Source organism: Anolis sagrei, chromosome 6 (genome assembly GCF_037176765.1).
Source record: "Anolis sagrei isolate rAnoSag1 chromosome 6, rAnoSag1.mat, whole genome shotgun sequence".
In the NCBI taxonomy this organism is placed as follows: Eukaryota; Metazoa; Chordata; class Lepidosauria; order Squamata; family Dactyloidae; genus Anolis; species Anolis sagrei.
The window spans coordinates 123,747,547-123,764,621 of NC_090026.1; the positions used below are offsets into that span (position 1 = coordinate 123,747,547).

Below are 17,075 nucleotides of genomic sequence, written 5' to 3' on the forward strand. Positions count from 1 at the left end.
ATTGCAAGGATATGAGACAAACAACAAAAGTTTCCTATGCTGACTCATCACTTTCAAACACAATTTTCCGAGTTCAGTAACCAAATGTACAAGAATCTATGTCTAAACCAGACCTAAGTTAGGCCCAACATGAAATAGGAAAAAGGCCCATCAACATCCAGTCCTTACAGACATAAAGATGGATTAGAAAGGGCAGGAACAAAGGTAGAAAACTGTACAAAGTCATAGGATACTCTAATTACACTATGTAACACATTTTTTAAACATTCTGTTCCTGGTTTGAAAGTGTTATTTCCTGTTTAATTATGTGGCACTTACTTTGAAAGTAGTTGTTCTACTCCAGAAACCTTCTTTTTGTGGCTGCCACAAACTATGTTGAATGGGTTACGACTCTATGAGATATCCATTGAAAGACTAGTGCAAAATGTGCTGCAGGATGTCCTGCAAAAACAAAGTTTTTGCAGTTTAATAAACTTTTTCCATGTCTTCATGATAGAACCAATTAGGAAATGACATTTATAACCCAGGAACAAAAATCGTGTTACATAGTGTTATTATTGATTTATGCTAAACCCCATTAAGCAGTCACCGGGTTATTTTAATGCCCCTGTCCTTTAATTTCTCATGCTGTACAAAGTGCATTAAAAGCTCCTAGCCAAAAATAAAACAAAACAACGATCTTGCATGCCAGCCCAAGCAGCCGTACCCATTAGTCATTGGTTGCCTCAAAGACAAAATTGAAGATCCAATTGTCCATTTGGAGGAAATCCCTGCAAGCAACAAATCCCAAGGCAAAGACTAAGCAGGCTGGTCTCATCTTCCCACTCAGGCCATGAAACACATTGGGGTGACCTTGAGCCTCTCATGACTTCTCAGCCACATAAGAATGTTATGAGGTTAAGCCAGGCCTGAGCAAACTTTGACCCTTCAGGTGTTTTGGACTACAACTCCCACATTAGTCCAAAACACCTGGAGGACTGAAGTTTGCCCAGGCCTGGCTTAGCCTCATAACATCCTTATGTGGCTGAAAAGTCATGAGATACTCAAGGTCACCCAATGGGCTAAGCAATGGTCAGGAGAACCATGCCCATCACCATGAGCTCCTTGAAGGACATACAGGGTACAAATAAGAAAGGTATATACAATCTGCCCTCCGCATTTGCAGGTTCAGGAGCACAGGTACCTTGTGAAAGTGAAAAATATCACTCACACAAAAAGGAAAGTGCTATTTTTTTAACCTGAGTGAACACCTTTCTAAGAATGTCCAGGTTTTATACTGGAAGCTAACCACAGAATTGTATTGGAAGGCCTTGAAGTTCGTAGTGAGGTATATTCTCTATAAACATCTAAGGTATCTAGGATGACTGGAGGATGTTGACCACAGAATCATTCTGGAGGACCTAGAGGTTCCTAATCATATGAAATCTGTAAATAATCCAATCCACAAAAGCCCAAACTGCCAAACTGGAGGGATGACTCTATATATGTGTATAGATCTGACCTATTTGATGGACTGTTTGCTCCAAACATTTAGTAAACAACAGAAAAGGAGATTCCACCTGAACATGAGGAAGAACTTCCTAACTGTGAGAGCTGTTCAGCAGTGGAACTCTCTTCCCCAGAGTGTGGTGGAGCCTACTTCTTTGGAAGCTTTTAAACAGAGGCTGGATGGCCATCTGTCAGGGCTGTCTGAATGTGATTTTCCTGCTTCTTGGTAGGGGTTGGACTGGATAGCCCACGAGGTCTCTTCCAACTCTACAATTCTATGAAATGCTACAGAAAATAGTTGAGACATAAACTGAAATTGTGGGGCTATTGCATCTCCCTTTGTATTTTTCAAGTTTCTATCCCATGCTTCCTCCAAAGGGATCGTATATGGACAGCTGGCCTTCTGTAACCTCAGAATCTGTATCCACAGATCCCAACTTCCAAGGCTTGAAAATGTTCCAAACACATCTCAGAAGAATCCCTTGATGTTGACATTTTTATATAAAGAACTCCTTACTATGCATTGTATATAATTGAATTTGAGTATCCATGGTTTTTGGTATCTATAGGGATGCATCTATAGTAGGCATGGGCAAACTTTGGTCCTCCAGGTGTTTTGGACTTCAATTCCCACAATTCCTAACAGCCTACCGGCTGTTAGGAATTGTGGGAGTTGAAGTCCAAAACACCTGGAGGACCAAAGTTTGCCCGTGCGTGATCGATAGGGACCTAATCCTTAGTAGATACCAGAGGTCCCTATAGATGCATTTGGCTCATTTTGCCATCGACGCAGGTCGAATTGAAAGCATAATTGGCCCAAGTCCAGTCAAGGTGCTTCATAGCTCCAGTTGGGATTTTGTCCCAGGTCTAAATAGAGGGGAAGGGAAAATATTTTAAAAAAGCACCCTAACCATGACTTTATATTGCTTCTCTCTTGCTCTCTATATCTAGAAATAGCAGAAGAAATGGAGCAAATGTGTGCGAATCTACTCAAAGCATTGACACTCGCTACTTTGCCTTGGGTAGCTCTTCTCACTGCGTCGAGTTTGTCCTGGTTGTCCCTGAGGGTCCCCCGACTGCTTGTTAGATCCTCAAGGGAAGCCGACACTACATGTCTTAATCCTTTGCTAAATATCAAGAGGCAAAGCAGGGGAAATGAGAGAGAGAGTGTGTGTGTGAGAGAGAAAGGCACCCATAATCTCCCAGGTTCCATGTCATGTGTATAAATATTATTCCGAGCATTAACTTTGACCGGTCACGTTGAACAAATTATGTAATTATGTAAACCCAACACTCACAACACTGGAACCTTTTGATGTGTAAATCTAAAAATACCACGACTTGTACCACCAGCCCACAGCTTAGGTTTGTTTGGGGCCAAGTTTTAAGAAATGAAGTGCATTATTGTTAGGTGGAATGACCTAACAAGGTGAAGGCCTTTCCTCCACAAAGGAACCTTCCAACTCAACCCAAAGACTCTCTGGCTCATCATTCCCAGCATTCCTCATTTATATCACTCAGGTGGAATCCCTAGTGTTGCAATGGGTTAAACCAGCATTTCTCAAGCTGAGGGTTGGGACCTGGGAGGGGGTCATGAGGGAGGTGTCTGAGGGGTCACCAACAGTATTTTCTGTTGGTCATGGAGGTTCTGTGTGGGATGTTTAGCCCAATTCCATCATTGGTGGGGTTCAGAATGCTCTTTGATTGTAGGTGAACTATAAATCCCAGCAACTACAACTCCCAAAATTCAAAGTGTATTTCCCCCAAACTCCACCAGTGTTAACATTTGGGTATACTGAGTATTTGTGCCAAGTTTGGTCTAGATCCATCATTGTTTGAGTCCACAGTGCTCTCTGGATGTAGGTGAACTACAACTCCAAAAACTCAAGGTCAATGCCCACCAAACCCTTCCAGTATTTTCTGTTGGTCATGGGAGTTCTGCGTGTCAAGTTTGGTTCAGTTCTATCATTGGTGGAGTTCTGAATGCTCTTCTAAACTCAACTCCACTATAAATCCCAGCAACTACAACTCCCAAATGACAAAATCAATCCCACCCCCCAACACCACCCGTCTTCAAATTTGGGTGTATTTGGTCCAGTGATTGAACATACATCCTGCATATCAGATATTTACATTACAATTAATAACAGTAGCACAATTACAGTTATGAAGTAGCAACAAAAATAATTTTATGGTTGGGGGGTCACCTCAACATGAGGACCTGTACTAAGGCGTTGTGGCATTAGGAAGGTTGAGAAACACTGGGTTAACTGTTGTGCTGGCAAGACTACTGACTGAAATGATGGCAGTTCATATCCAGGGAGTGGGGTGAGCTCCTGCTTGTCAGCTCCAGCTTCCCAAGTGGGGACATGAGAGAAGCCTCCCACAGGATGGGCAACATCCTTGGAGACGTCCAATTCTCTCACACCAGAAGTGACTTGCAGTTTCTCAACTCACTCCTGACATGAAAAGAAATCCATGTAATGTAAAGCTCTTTTTTGAGGTGAGCAACGAACCTTCCCAATCACGCTCAAGCACTCTCCAACTCGGCAAACCCCCCCCCCCCATATGTCTTATTTATATCTTCCGGATTTGAGGCTTTCCCCCCAAATGTTCCATCCTCTTGGATGGAAAGCCTCTGTTCCTGGCTTCCCCCACTGGGCTGACCTTTTTCGTTCCCAAAAGCTTATGGGATCTGCCTCTTCCATCTGTGACTCCACCTGCCCCGGTTTCCCCGGCCAAAAGCAGGGATCAGCTATACGTGTTTGGAAACACATCCCCAGTTGTCCCCCTCTCTTTCTGTCCTGCGTGAACCGTGCCCCCCTTGGAAAGCAAAGCAGGACAGAAGGAGGGTGGATTCACACAAACCCGAGAGACACCAGCCTTGAAGGCTTTGGGACAGAAAGAAAAGGAGGAAGTGACTCTGCACCAAAGCTGAACTTCAGCACCTTGGACAGGGCACCAAAGCAAGAAGACCGGGAGCTCCAGGCAGATCTGCTGCTCATCATTCTTGAAATATTGTTGCAACTGGACCTCTGCCCGATGAAGACATTTGAGGGTCTGTTTATTTTTAGGATTGACAAATCCTCTTTGGACCGGGCAGTGTTTATTCCTCTGTCTTCGCTGACATCTATGCCGGGAGTCAAACTAGGCTCCTCTGGTACATTCGGGCCTCTTTAGTCCAACTCCAAAGGGGGATAAGAGGTTATAGAGTCCATTAAAAGGCCCATCACAGCCATCATTAGAAGTCACTTTGCTCCATATCATTTCTTTAGAGAGGGTCAAAATGTGCAATCCCTCACCTTCTAAGTTGCTGAGAGTTTTACGGGCTGTGTGGCCATGTTCCAGAAGCATTCTGTCCTGACATTTCACCTGCATCTATGGCAGGCCTTCTCAGAGGTAATGAGGTCTGTTGGAAACTAGGAAAGTGGGGTTTATATATCTGTGGAACGTCCAGGGTGGGGAAAAGGACTCTTGTCTATTGAAGTCAAGTGTGAATGTTGATTACCACTGAATAGCCTCTCAATTTCAAGATTTGGCTACTTACTGGCTAGCAGTATTTAAAAACTCTAAAATCAGGACAGTAAATGAAGAACACCGCTCAGAAAATAGAAATTCCAGACATGAATCAATCAGGGCCAGCTAACACTAAGGATTCCTCTAGGTAGTAAGCAGTCAAACCTTGAAGTAAAGTAAAGGTAAAGGTTTCCCCTCATATTAAGTCTAATCATGTCCAACTCTGGGGGGGTGGTGCTCATCTCCTGTTATAAGGCAAAGAGCCAGCATTGTCTGTAGACACCTCCAAGGTCATATGGCCAGCATGACTGCATGGAGCACCATTACGTTCCCACAGAAGCAGTACCTATTGATCTACTCACATTTGTATGTTTTCAAACTGCTAGTTCGGCAGAAGCTGGGGCTAACAGTGGGAGCTCACCCCACTCCCCAGAGTCAAACCACCAACCTTTCGGTCAGCAATTTCAACAGCTCAGCTGTTTAACCCACTGCACCACTGGGGGCTTGAAACTGAGAGGCTATTTAATGCTAGCCAAGGTGGCCAATTGAAGCATTCACACTTGCCTCAAGCAGACAAGAGTTCTTTCTCCCACTCCAGACATTCCACAGATATACATATAAACCTCACTTGCCTAGTTTCCAACAGACCTCACAACCTCTGAAGGTGCTTGCCATAGATGTGGGTGAAATGTTGGGAGAGAATTCTTCTGGAACATGGCCATACAGGCCAGAAAACTCAGAGCAACCCAGTGATTCTGGCCATGAAAGCCTTCGATAATACACCTCACCCTCTAATGTGAATCTTAACTTCTCCTATATATATATATATTACTTTTGTGGCCATTGTTTTGTGGTTCTTTCCCTTGCAAAACCCATACACACATGTGTAGATCCCCGATAACCTATGGATTTCGCTATATATTTAAATGTACTGTACTGGGTTGTTGTAGGTTTTTCGGGCTGTATGGCCATGTTCTAGAAGCATTATATTTTGCCTGCACCTATGACAGGCATCCTCAGAGAGAAATCCCAAGTTACAAACCAGATGGGAGGTACCTGGTTTGAAAACAGTACCTGTGAAAAGGATTTAAGAGTCCACAAACAAGGTTTTGTCCTGGGACTAATGCTATCCTGAGCAAATCATAAAGTAGAGTTGTCCTAAGCCTGAGTTGACTAGAAGGTACATACAACCAGTGTAAAAAAAACAAAAACAAAAAAACAAATGCAATTCTGGCAATTGATGTAGTACCACATATATATAATTAACATAAGACCTCACAACCTCTGAGGATGCTTGCCATAGATGCAGGCAAAATGTCAGGAGAGAATGCTTCTAGAACACAGTCATATAGTCCGAAAAACCTACACCAACCCAACATAAGTTGTGGTTTATTCGTTTAGTTGCTTCCAACTCTTTGTGACCTCCAGGACCAGAGGTCCTTATCAGCCGTGTCAGACCCCAAAACCTCTGAGGATGCCTGCCATAGATGTGGGTGAAATGTCAGGAGAGAATGCTTCTAGAACATGGCCATATAGCCAAAAAACCTACAACAACCCAACATAAGTTGTGGTTTATTTGTTCAATCACTTCCAACTCTTTGTGACCTCCAGGACCAGCTCCTTGTTGGCCGTGTCAGACCTCACAACCTCTGAGGATGCTATAGATGTGGGTGAAATGTCAGGAGATAATGCTTCTAGAACATGGCCATGTAGCCCGAAAAACCTACACCAATCCAACATAAGTTGTGGTTTATTCGTTCAGTCACTTCCGACTCTTTGTGACCTCCAGGACCAGCGGTCCTTGTCGGCCGTGTCAGACCTCACAACCTCTGAGGATGCCTGCCATACATGTGGGTGAAATGTCAGGAGAGAATGCTTCTAGAACATGTCCATACAGCCTGGAAAACCTCCAACAACCCAGTGATTTTGGCCATGAAAGCCTTTGGTAATACAATGCACTATATTCCTAACCTTTCATCCTTTCCTCGGTGTCGTCCTGCGTGAAAAGTTCCCTTTGCTCCTCTCTCACCCGCACAATGCCAACCGGCCCCAAGACGGTAATCCCCCAGCGGGTGTACAGCCCCCAAGATAATACGCAATCCGCATTTCTATCATTACGTAAGCACCGAGGTCCTTGTTTTTGAACGAAACCAGGCTCCATAAAACACAAGAGAACTAAGCAGAGAACTTTTGAACAGAGAGAAAATGGTGGCTGGCAAGAAAGGGACGAAAAACCTTGTTGAAAAAACCCAAACGAGGAGAAACTCAACTCTTGTTCTGACCAGGAAAGAACAATATTTGGGGGGAACTCACCCTTCTCTTTGATTTCTTTTCTGAGCCTCAAGGAGAAGTCAAACTTATGCCTGAACATAAACAATCCTGGTTTTAGTCAGGACTCAAAGCTTTGGGCTTCTCTCTTTCTGGGTTGAGGCTGACCTCTTCCTTTTGCCCTTTGCTCCAAAAGTAAGAGCCCTAAACCTCCTCAAATGCCTTTCTTTGCAACTTAAAGGCTGCATCCACATAACTAGCCATGAACAGGGTGGCTGAAGAGCAAACTTCAAAATCCATGAAAAGAAACATCAAAGTCGGGTTTTTTGTCCTTCCTTTTCCCTCCCAGGAATTTGAGGATATTGATGGAGGAAAGACAGAAACTTACTGTGGGTTTGAATACTTTTCTCCTCCTCCTCTTCCAGAGCCTAGGCACACTTCCAGGGTCAGGGCATAGTTTTAAGATCCCGGGTTAATAGCTCCAAAGGGTCTTCTTCGCAGCCAGAAACAGCCTCATCGCGGGGAGTCTCGGCTCCCGGGGCGAGCCTTTGCCATCCCCGACGGCTGCCTCTCCCGGCAGAGCATGGCTGCGAGTCCTGCCGCCTTGGGATGCCAACCAGAGCGCTTGGGCTGGGCAGAGCTGGGCTGGGCTGGGCTGGGTGGGTGGGTGTTTGGGGGGTTGGCTGCCCGCCCGCCCGCCTCTCTCTCTCCCTCTCTCTCCCTCTCTCTCTCTCTCTCAGGCTGCCCGGTCCAAGAAAGGGAGAAGGGGAGGAGGAGGAGGAGGAAGAGGAGGAGGAGGGAGCGTGGCCGGTGCCTCCCCCAAGCGAGAGAGCGAGCGAGCAAGCGAGGGAGCGCCGGCTGCCTCCCTGGATGCCCTCTTTCTGCGCCCTCCTCGCCTTGCCAGCCTTCGCCCGGCGCTAAGAGCGCGGCCGCCGCGGGGGAAGGGTTAGCGAACAGCGCCCCCTGCAGGACGCGCGCCGGGAACTGCAACCAAGCGTTGGGAAAGCCCTTCAGGGGAGTCAGGAGCATTGCATGGCAGAAGCCTAGCCTTGAATGGAAGAGACTCCAAGGGCCATGCAGTCCTGCCATGATAACTTCCTACTAGGGGGATGATTGGGATTATGTATATACAGGCATGTAGCCGGGGGGGGGGGACTTGAGGGGCTTCAGCACCCCCCTCCCCGAAATTCTCAGGATGGTCCGCGAGAAGGCCTTACTGGTACATTATTTAAACTATAGAACAGGGGTCCACAAACTTTTTAAACAGAGGGCCAGGTCACAGTCCCTCAAGCTGTTGGAGGGCCGGATTATAATTTGAAAAAAACATGAATGAATTCCTGTGCACATTGCGCATATCTAAGGAGGCTGTTCAGGTCCTGAACCAGTGCTTGGCCGCTGTAACGGTCTGGATGAGGGCGAACAAATTGAAATTGAATCCAGACAAGACAGAGGTACTCCTGGTCAGTCGTAAGGCCGAACAGGGCGTAGGGTTACAGCCTGTGTTGGACGGGGTTACACTCCCCCTGAAGATGCAGGTTCGCAGCTTGTGTGTGATCTTGGACTCGTCGCTGAGCCTGGAACCCCAGGTTTCAGCAGTGACCAGGGGAGCATTCACACAGTTAAAACTTGTGCGCCAGCTGCGCCCGTACCTTGGGAAGTCTGACTTGGCCATGGTAGTCCACACCCTGGTTACATCCCGTATAGACTACTGCAATGCTCTCTACGTGGGGTTGCCTTTGAAGACTGCTTGGAAGCTTCAAATGGTCCAGCATTCGGCAGCCAGGTTGCTAACAGGAGCGGCACTCAGGGAGCATACTACTCTGTTGCGCCAGCTCCACTGGCTGCCAGTTTGCTTCCGGGTACAATTCAAAGTGCTGGCGTTAGCCTATAAAGCCCTAAATGGTTCTGGTCCTATCATACCTCTTACCTCTACCTCTCCTATGAACCGGCTAGGACACTAAGATCATCTGGGGAGGCCCTGCTCTCTGTCCTGCCTGCATCACAGCCGTGCTTGGCGGGGACGAGAGACAGGGCCTTCTCAGTGGTGGCACCTCGGCTGTGGAACGCCCTGCCTGTAGATATCAGATCGGCCCCCTCCCTACTGGCGTTTTGGAGGAAAGTGAAGACCCGGCTGTTCAAACAAGCATTTGATTAAACAGTGTAATTGAACATAGGAATATGGAATAATGGATGATGAGACTGGATTCTGATTTTACTGTCGAGGCACTAATGATTGTTATACGGATGTTTAATGATTTATGTTACAATTTTTTTAATTGCCCTATACTTGTCTCGTGATGTTTTGTATTGATGTTGTTCACTGCTTCGAGTCACCTGAGGGCTGAGAAAAGCAGTATATAAATACAGTAAATAAAATACTCAGGCATACTCACTCAATCATAGACCTCACCTCTGAGGATGCTTGCCATAGATGCAGGCGAAACGTCAGGAGAAATGCCTCTAGAACATGGCCATATAGCCCAAAAAAACCTGAGTGATTCCGGCCATGAAAGCCTTCGACAATACAGTAAATAAAATAAATAAATAAATAAATAAATATCTTATTTGTAATGCAAAACAAACCACTTAAAAACAATACAATAATTAAAATGAATAACAATTTTGACAAATATAAACTGACCACCTTGATTAGCATTGCCTGGAGCAATCTTTTGTTGAGAGGTGATTAGATGTCCCTGATTGTTTTCCCTCTGCTGTTTTGCTGTTTTAATTTTAGAGTTTTTTTTAATACTGGTAGCCAGATTTTGTTCATTTTCATGGTCTCCTCCTTTCTGTTGAAATTGTCTACATGCTTGTGGATTTCAATGGCTTATACCAATTTTCCTAGTTCCAATAGACCTCACAACCTCTGAGGATGCTTGCCATAGATGCAGGCGAAGCGTCAGGAGAGAATGCCTCTAGAACATAGCCCTATAGCCCGAAAAAACCTACAACAACTCAGTGATTCCGGCCATGAAAGCCTTTGACAATACATTGTTGTTGTTGTTGCTGTTGTTGTTGTTGTGTGCTTTCAAATAATTTCAGACTTAGGTTGACCCTGAGTGAGGGCCGGGTAAATGAGCTTGGAGGACCGCATCCAGGCCCCGGGCCTTAGTTTGAGGACCCTTGCTCTAAAACATGGCCATATAGCCTGAACAAACCTACAACAACCCATTATTTAAACTGTTATGTTTGTTTATATCATGATCTGATCACCATACTCAATATATCCCATATGCATGGGGGTATTGAGGAAATGATACAAAAGGTTTGCTAGTGTAGACCCTCAGCCCCCCCCCCAATCAAACTCAGCCCCCCCCCCAAATAAAATCCTGGCTACGGGCTTGTGTATATGTGTGTGTGTGTGGGTATAACTGATTATGATATATATGTGGTGGCCCCTCGGCTATGGAACTCCCTTCCCAGGGATATTAGATCATCCCCCTCCCTCCTGACTTTCTGAAAAAAGGTAAAGACCTGGCCTTTGAGCAAGCTTTTGCGAATGCAGGGGAATAGATAACATGGAACTATGAATGATGAACATGGAATGGCCAGATGATGTTTCTGGATAACGTTTTTAACAGGACATTTATATGCTTTAATGGCTTTTATATATGTTTTATATTGTAATGTTGATTGTTTTTAATGGCACTTTTATGAATGTCTGGAATTGAATTCTGCCATCTCCAGCTCATCCCCTGTTTGGGTATCAGCCAGCACATCAAAGACTTAAATCAAGATATAGTTTTCTAAGATCTACAGAAACACTTGCTGGAACACCTCAGCAAGCAAGAGTCCAAAAGTGGCAGGCACAAACCCAGCAAAATGCTGGCATACTCTGAAATAGAGCCCAAAATAGAGAAAATTCCACAACGACCATCCCTAAACTACAAATCCCAGGACTCCACTGCATGTTGCCATTGCACTGAAAGTGGAAGAATAGCTCTATGATTATACAGAGGGAAAAGACCCCAAGCAGCTCCCATGAACTTTCCTCATTGGCAATAATGTCTAGGGCTGGTGGAAGTTGTAGTTCACCCACATATGCAAGGACCAGACCACACTGGAAGGGGAACAAAGTGAGAGTAGTAAATTCAATTTAGCTTAATGGCAAACAGAATTAGCCACCACATCAAAAAATGTAGATTTTTTAATGTTCTAATGCAAGTTAAACTGGTTCCTTTGTTGTTGTTGTTAAGCCATGTTTACATCTAATGAAATTCTACTTTTGCTGATTTGTTTTGCACTGCTTTGACTACATTTATTTTTATTGACTGCTCTGCTGCTCTTAATAGCTTCATTATTTTTTGTTAGGTATCTATAGTGTCTATTGTGTGCCAATTGGCATGTATTTCATGTTTTTTTAAGAGTTCATTCTTTAAAAAGGAATGAAATAAATACAAATTGATGGAACAAATCAGGATGATTTCCACCCCTTCCATTTAGGCTGCTTTCTCTTGTAAGATATATGATGACAGAAAGCGCTCTTTGGCGGAGAAGGCTAAAGACCAAATGCAAACACATCTCCCATGATTCTATAGCATCAAGCCATGGCAATTAAAGTGGTCTCAGGTTGTAGATGCACACTGAGCCTTCCCAACATCAAGTCCCAGTGGCTGGAAAGGATACAGTTGACCCAAATCAATCTGGCTTTTGGTCCAGGTGGAGGTGTGAAGGCATAGAGCTGGAAAGAGTCTGTGAAGTTTAGTGGTTTGAGAATTGGTGATCATTTCCACTCCCGTGGCAGCCACTTCTCCACAAAAGTCAGCATTGACACTGAAATGCAACACCACCTGAGCTCTGCGAGTGCAGCTTTTTTCCAAATGAAGCAGAGAGTGCTTGAGAGCCAGGACATACGTAGGGAGACCAAGGTGCTTGTTTATAAAGCTATTGTCCTCCCAACCCTGCTATACGCTTGTGAGACGTGGAGAGTCTACAGACGTCACATGCAACTCCTGGAATGATTCCATCAGCGCTGCCTCCGAAAAGTCCTGCAAATCTTTTGGGAAGACAAGCAGACAAATGTCAGTGTGCAGGTACAACTGCACCAGGAGCTCCAATTTTGTTTGCTTTGCATTTAATGTTTGTTGCAATCCTAAGTTTCAGGGACTCTGCAGATAGGTGACTTCTTTTGGCTGCAATCATAGGGCAAGCCACTTGTCAATTATAGTTAGGTTCCCTGGTCCCGCCCCTTTTTGAGTTTTGGAGGGAATAGGAGCCATTTTGAGTTCAGTCCACACAGAGCAGCTTTCCATACAGGACATGAAAAGAAGAGCTCCTGTAGAAAGCTTCGTCTTCTATGGCTTGGCCGGGGAGATATACAGCCTTACAGCTCCTTTCGCTGAGGGACTTCAGCCAGCTATCACAGCAACCTGAACTCCTTCTTTTTCCCTGGAAATCTACAAAGCTCTGCTTGGCAAGGGTCGCTCGCGGAAGCCAGACGCAGTTGGTACTGGGTGCAGGGGCTCCACGTCAACAGAGGCAAAGACAGACTGTCCAGATTAGAAGTAAGGATTTCCCCATTAGTCAGTTACAGTTAAGAAGACAGTGCCTGTTCCCAGTGAACAAGATTGCAAGAGCCAATAGACTGTTAAGAAAGCTTGAAAGTGCCTGTTTGTTTTCATCAATAAAGAACTTTGTTGGATTTACTTTAAGCATTCTAAAGACTCTGTTTGGGGGAATCTAAGGGCCTTGAATCTGAGGCAGCCCCGGCGTCCCGTTGGGCACACAGAATTTATGTCCTGTCTACAGTCTAATGCACAGGCCCAGCGTGTGACACAGTCAGTGTGCTGGAAGAAGCAAAAACCAGCAGCACTGAAGTGGTGGTCCTCCACCATCAACTTGACTGGCCACGTTGTCTGGATGCCCGACCACTGTCTCCCAAAGCAGTTCCTCTACTCTGAACTCAAAAACGGAAAACAGAATGTTGGTGGGCAGGAAAAGAGATTTAAAGATGGGTTCACAGCCAACCTTAAAAACTCTGGCTGAGACAGAGAACTGGGAAGCCCTGGCTCTTGAGTGCTCCAGCTGGAGATCAGCTGTGACCAGCAGTGCTGTAGAATTTGAAGAGGCACGAATGGAGGGCAATAGATAGATAGATAGATAGATAGATAGATAGATAGATGAATATCTATCTATCTATCTAATAAGGTTGACAGTGGTAGGATCTCAAATACAGGCAGTCCCCAATTTATGAACAAGATAGGTTTGGTAGGTTTCTTCTTAAATTGAATTTGTTTGTAAGTTAGAACAGATACATTTTAAGTCTGTACAGATTGAGGATCAGCATAGAAAGAGGCCCTTCTTCTAGTTTCCAATTGTCATTGCCTTGGCCTCTGAGGGAGAGAAAGGCAGCCAGCATCCCAGCCCTAAATGCCATTTCCTTCTTCTTATGTGTCATCTCTTATTGAGATTGCAAGCATAAAACTGGGCACTATCACAGTAATCATTTGCAAGCTCCTCAAGAAGCCTAGAGTGGGATAGATGATAGATAGATAGATAGATAGATAGATAGATAGATAGATAGATAGATAGATAGATAGATAGATAGATAGATGGCTAAATAAATGGCTAGACAGATTGCTAGATAGATAGGTGATAGGGTTGACAGTAGTAGGAGTATAGGCAGCCCCCAAGTTATGAACAAGATTTGTTCTGTAGGTTTTCTCTTAAGTTAAATTTGTTTGTAAGTCAGAACAGACACATTTTAAGTGCTGACTCCAGCCATATCTCTATATATGTAATGTTTGTTTGTGGGATTAACATAACTCAAAAACCACTGGACAAATTGACACGAAATTTGGACACAACACACCCGTCAGGCCAAAAAGTGACCATTGCTCATAAAAACACTGAAAAATATAGAAGAGACTTTAAAAGCCAAAAAAACAAAAAAAATACATTACAACGCATGCACAAAACCAAATATGTACACAAACACACATATATACACATTGTTGTTGTTGTTCATTCGTTCAGTCATCTCCAACTCTTCGTGACCTCATGGACCAGCCCACTCCAGAGCTCCCTGTCGGCCGTCACCACCCCCAGCTCCTTCAAGGTCAGTCCAGTCATTTCAAGGATGCCATCCATCCATCTTGCCCTTGGTCGGCCGCTCTTCCTTTTGCCTTCCACTTTCCCCAGCATAATTGTCTTCTCTAGGCTTTGCTGTCTCCTCATGATGTGGCCAAGGTACATATATACAAATATATACACGCATATATGCACACACAAAACACATACACAGAAAGGAGGAAGGGAGGAAGGAGATAAGGAAGGAGAGAAAGAGGGAAAGAAGGAGGGAAGGAGAGAAAGAAAGAAAGAAAGAAAGAAAGAAAGAAAGAAAGGTAGAGAAGGAAAAAAAAGAAGGAAATACAAAGGTGAAAGAGGGAAGAAAGGAGAGAAGAAACGAAAGAAAGAGGGAAGGAAGGGAGGGAGGGAGGGAAGGAGGGAGGGAGGGAGGAGAGAAGGAAATAAAAAAGTGAAAGAGGGAAGGAAGGAGAGAAGAAATGAAAGAGAGAAAGAGGAAGGGAAGGGAAGGGAAGGGAAGGGAAGGGAAGGGAAGGGAAGGGAAGGGAAGGGAAGGGAAGGGAAGGGAAGGGAAGGGGGAAGGAAGGAGACAAGGAAGGATGGAACCAAAAAGCAAAGGAAGCGAGAAAAGAAGCAGTTAGAAAAGGAAGAAAAAAGAAAAGAAAGAAAAGAAAGAGCATAGGGGAGGGCTCACACACCTGTGATGTTTGTTTTGATGTGTGTTCCCCGCTTCAGAAGTCTCTACCTCACTTTCTGTCCCTGTGATAAAATTTGGCTTGTTGTGGAAATAAGGATTGGGTATAAAGCTTCAATGGAGACCCTTTTCCCCATGATAACAACTCTTCCAAGAGTCAATTTCTCTCCTGAGGGTTAGATTTCTCTCCCTTTCTGTTGTCTCACACCCACTCTTAACTAGGAGTTCGTTGTAAGTTGGGTGCTTATAACTCGGGAGTACCTATATAGAGAGATTTGTACAGCATTGTATAATATTGTGAATGGCTGCCTGGGAAGCAGAGCTCAGCTGCAAACTTCTCATCCCTTATGGCTCAAGTCGCCTGAACAACCGCCTCCTCGCCCCTCCTTTGCCACCTTTACTTTGTGGCATTCCCTGGCATAGTTCTGCTACCAGCAACCTGCAGCTTGGATTTCGACTTCTCTGGGCGCATAAGTATTAGATAATAGTCAGGCTCTGTTGGCTGGGTTCAAAAGGTTGCCCTACAAAACCTGCCGGAGGTCCTGTGTTTGAACAGAGCTCACAAAATCCTGAAACTGCTGAACTTTCAAATAACCTTTCTGGGTATTTCCTGAGCAGTAAGGATCAGAAGGCTGTTGCATAACCTTCACCGTTTAGGCAACATCCTCCTCTGCTGGGCAAAGCAAACATTGCACCTTCTTCTGATGAGCACAAATGTAATATAATAGGCCTGGGTAACAACGGAAAAATTTGTTTCTAAAATCGATTCGTTTTTTGGGGGGTTTTGCGTTTCGATATTTAAAAGAATTCCGAAATTTTTCTTTTAAAAAGTTCGATATTTATGAAATTTCGTAAATGTTAAAAAAATTACGAAACAACGAAACAAATACAAAACAATAACGAATCAATTCGTTAATGGCGGAAGCAACCGCGCAATATGCTAAAAACCTCCAAATGGGACAGGGGGAACTTCTGAAGCTTCCCTCTCCCTCTGTTGTTGACTGTTGGTGTGATATTATATTTTTTTTTCACTAATTAAACAAAACAACAACTATAAAACTTGCCCCAGACATGCGGAAATAATAACGAAACGACCTCAAACCGATAACGAAACGAATACATAACGAATCCGAAGCATTTACGAAATGAATTTAAAAATTCGTTTCGTTTTTAAGTTGCTCCTGAATTGTTCATTATCGCTTCGTTATAAAAAAATAACGAATTTTTAACGAATTACGAATTAACGAAACAAAACCGCCCAGCCCTATAATATAACTTTACACAGCTTTATCATTTGATGCTTTGGGGGACAATCAAGCATTGGAAACCCTTGACTGGAGAGGCCTCCAATTCCTTTCATTCACTTATGCCTTACTTAGGTGATCCCTTGTTGTCCAGGTATGATGGCCTTCCAAGTGCAGTATCTTGGTGGTGCATACGGAGGTGGTTGTGAATCCCTATTCTTGATCTCCTACAGTGAGGACATCAGTTTCCATGTGGAAGGCGGTCCCGGTCAGGGTTGGCTTGATGCGCCTTCCTCTAGGCACATTTCTCCATTTTGCCTTCCGTTCATGCATCTTCAAATTCCACAGTGCTGCTGGTCACAGCTGACCTCCAGCTAGAGCACTCGAGGGCCGGGGTTTCCCAGTTCTCTGTGTCTATGCCACAGTTTTTAAGGTTGGCTTTAAGCCCATCTTTAAATCTCTTTTCCTATCCATTCTGTTTTCCATTCTTGAGTTGGGAGTAGAGCAACTGCTTTGGGAGATAGTGGTTGAGCATTCGAACAACAACTACCAGTGGAGTTGATGGCAAAAGACCATAGCTTCAATGCTGGTGATCTTTGCTTCTTCCAGCATGCTGACATTTGTCTGCCTGTCTTCCCAAGAGATTTGCAGGATTTTTTGGAGGCAATGCTGATGGAATCATTCCAGGATTTGAGTGTGACTTCTGTAGACAGTTCATGTTTCACAGGCATATAACAGGGTTGGGAGGACAATCTATATATATATAAATGCTCTGTGCATAATGAGTACCTTAAAAACAAAAAAGCTACTGGGCCAAATGACCCCAAATTTGGCAA

The 17,075-nt window shown here is 44.4% G+C and overlaps 1 protein-coding gene across 1 annotated transcript in view; it reads right to left on the reverse strand.

Annotated features, from left to right (window-relative positions):
* Positions 1 to 7,971, reverse strand: part of LOC132778998 (sodium channel protein type 5 subunit alpha-like) — a 392,126-nt gene extending 384,155 nt beyond the window's left edge. Inside the window, exon 1 of the mRNA XM_067470381.1 lies at positions 7,661 to 7,971. The gene's annotated coding sequence lies outside the window, so the exon portion shown is untranslated. The remainder of the gene's footprint in view (positions 1 to 7,660) is intronic.
* Positions 7,972 to 17,075: the final 9,104 nt, after the last annotated feature.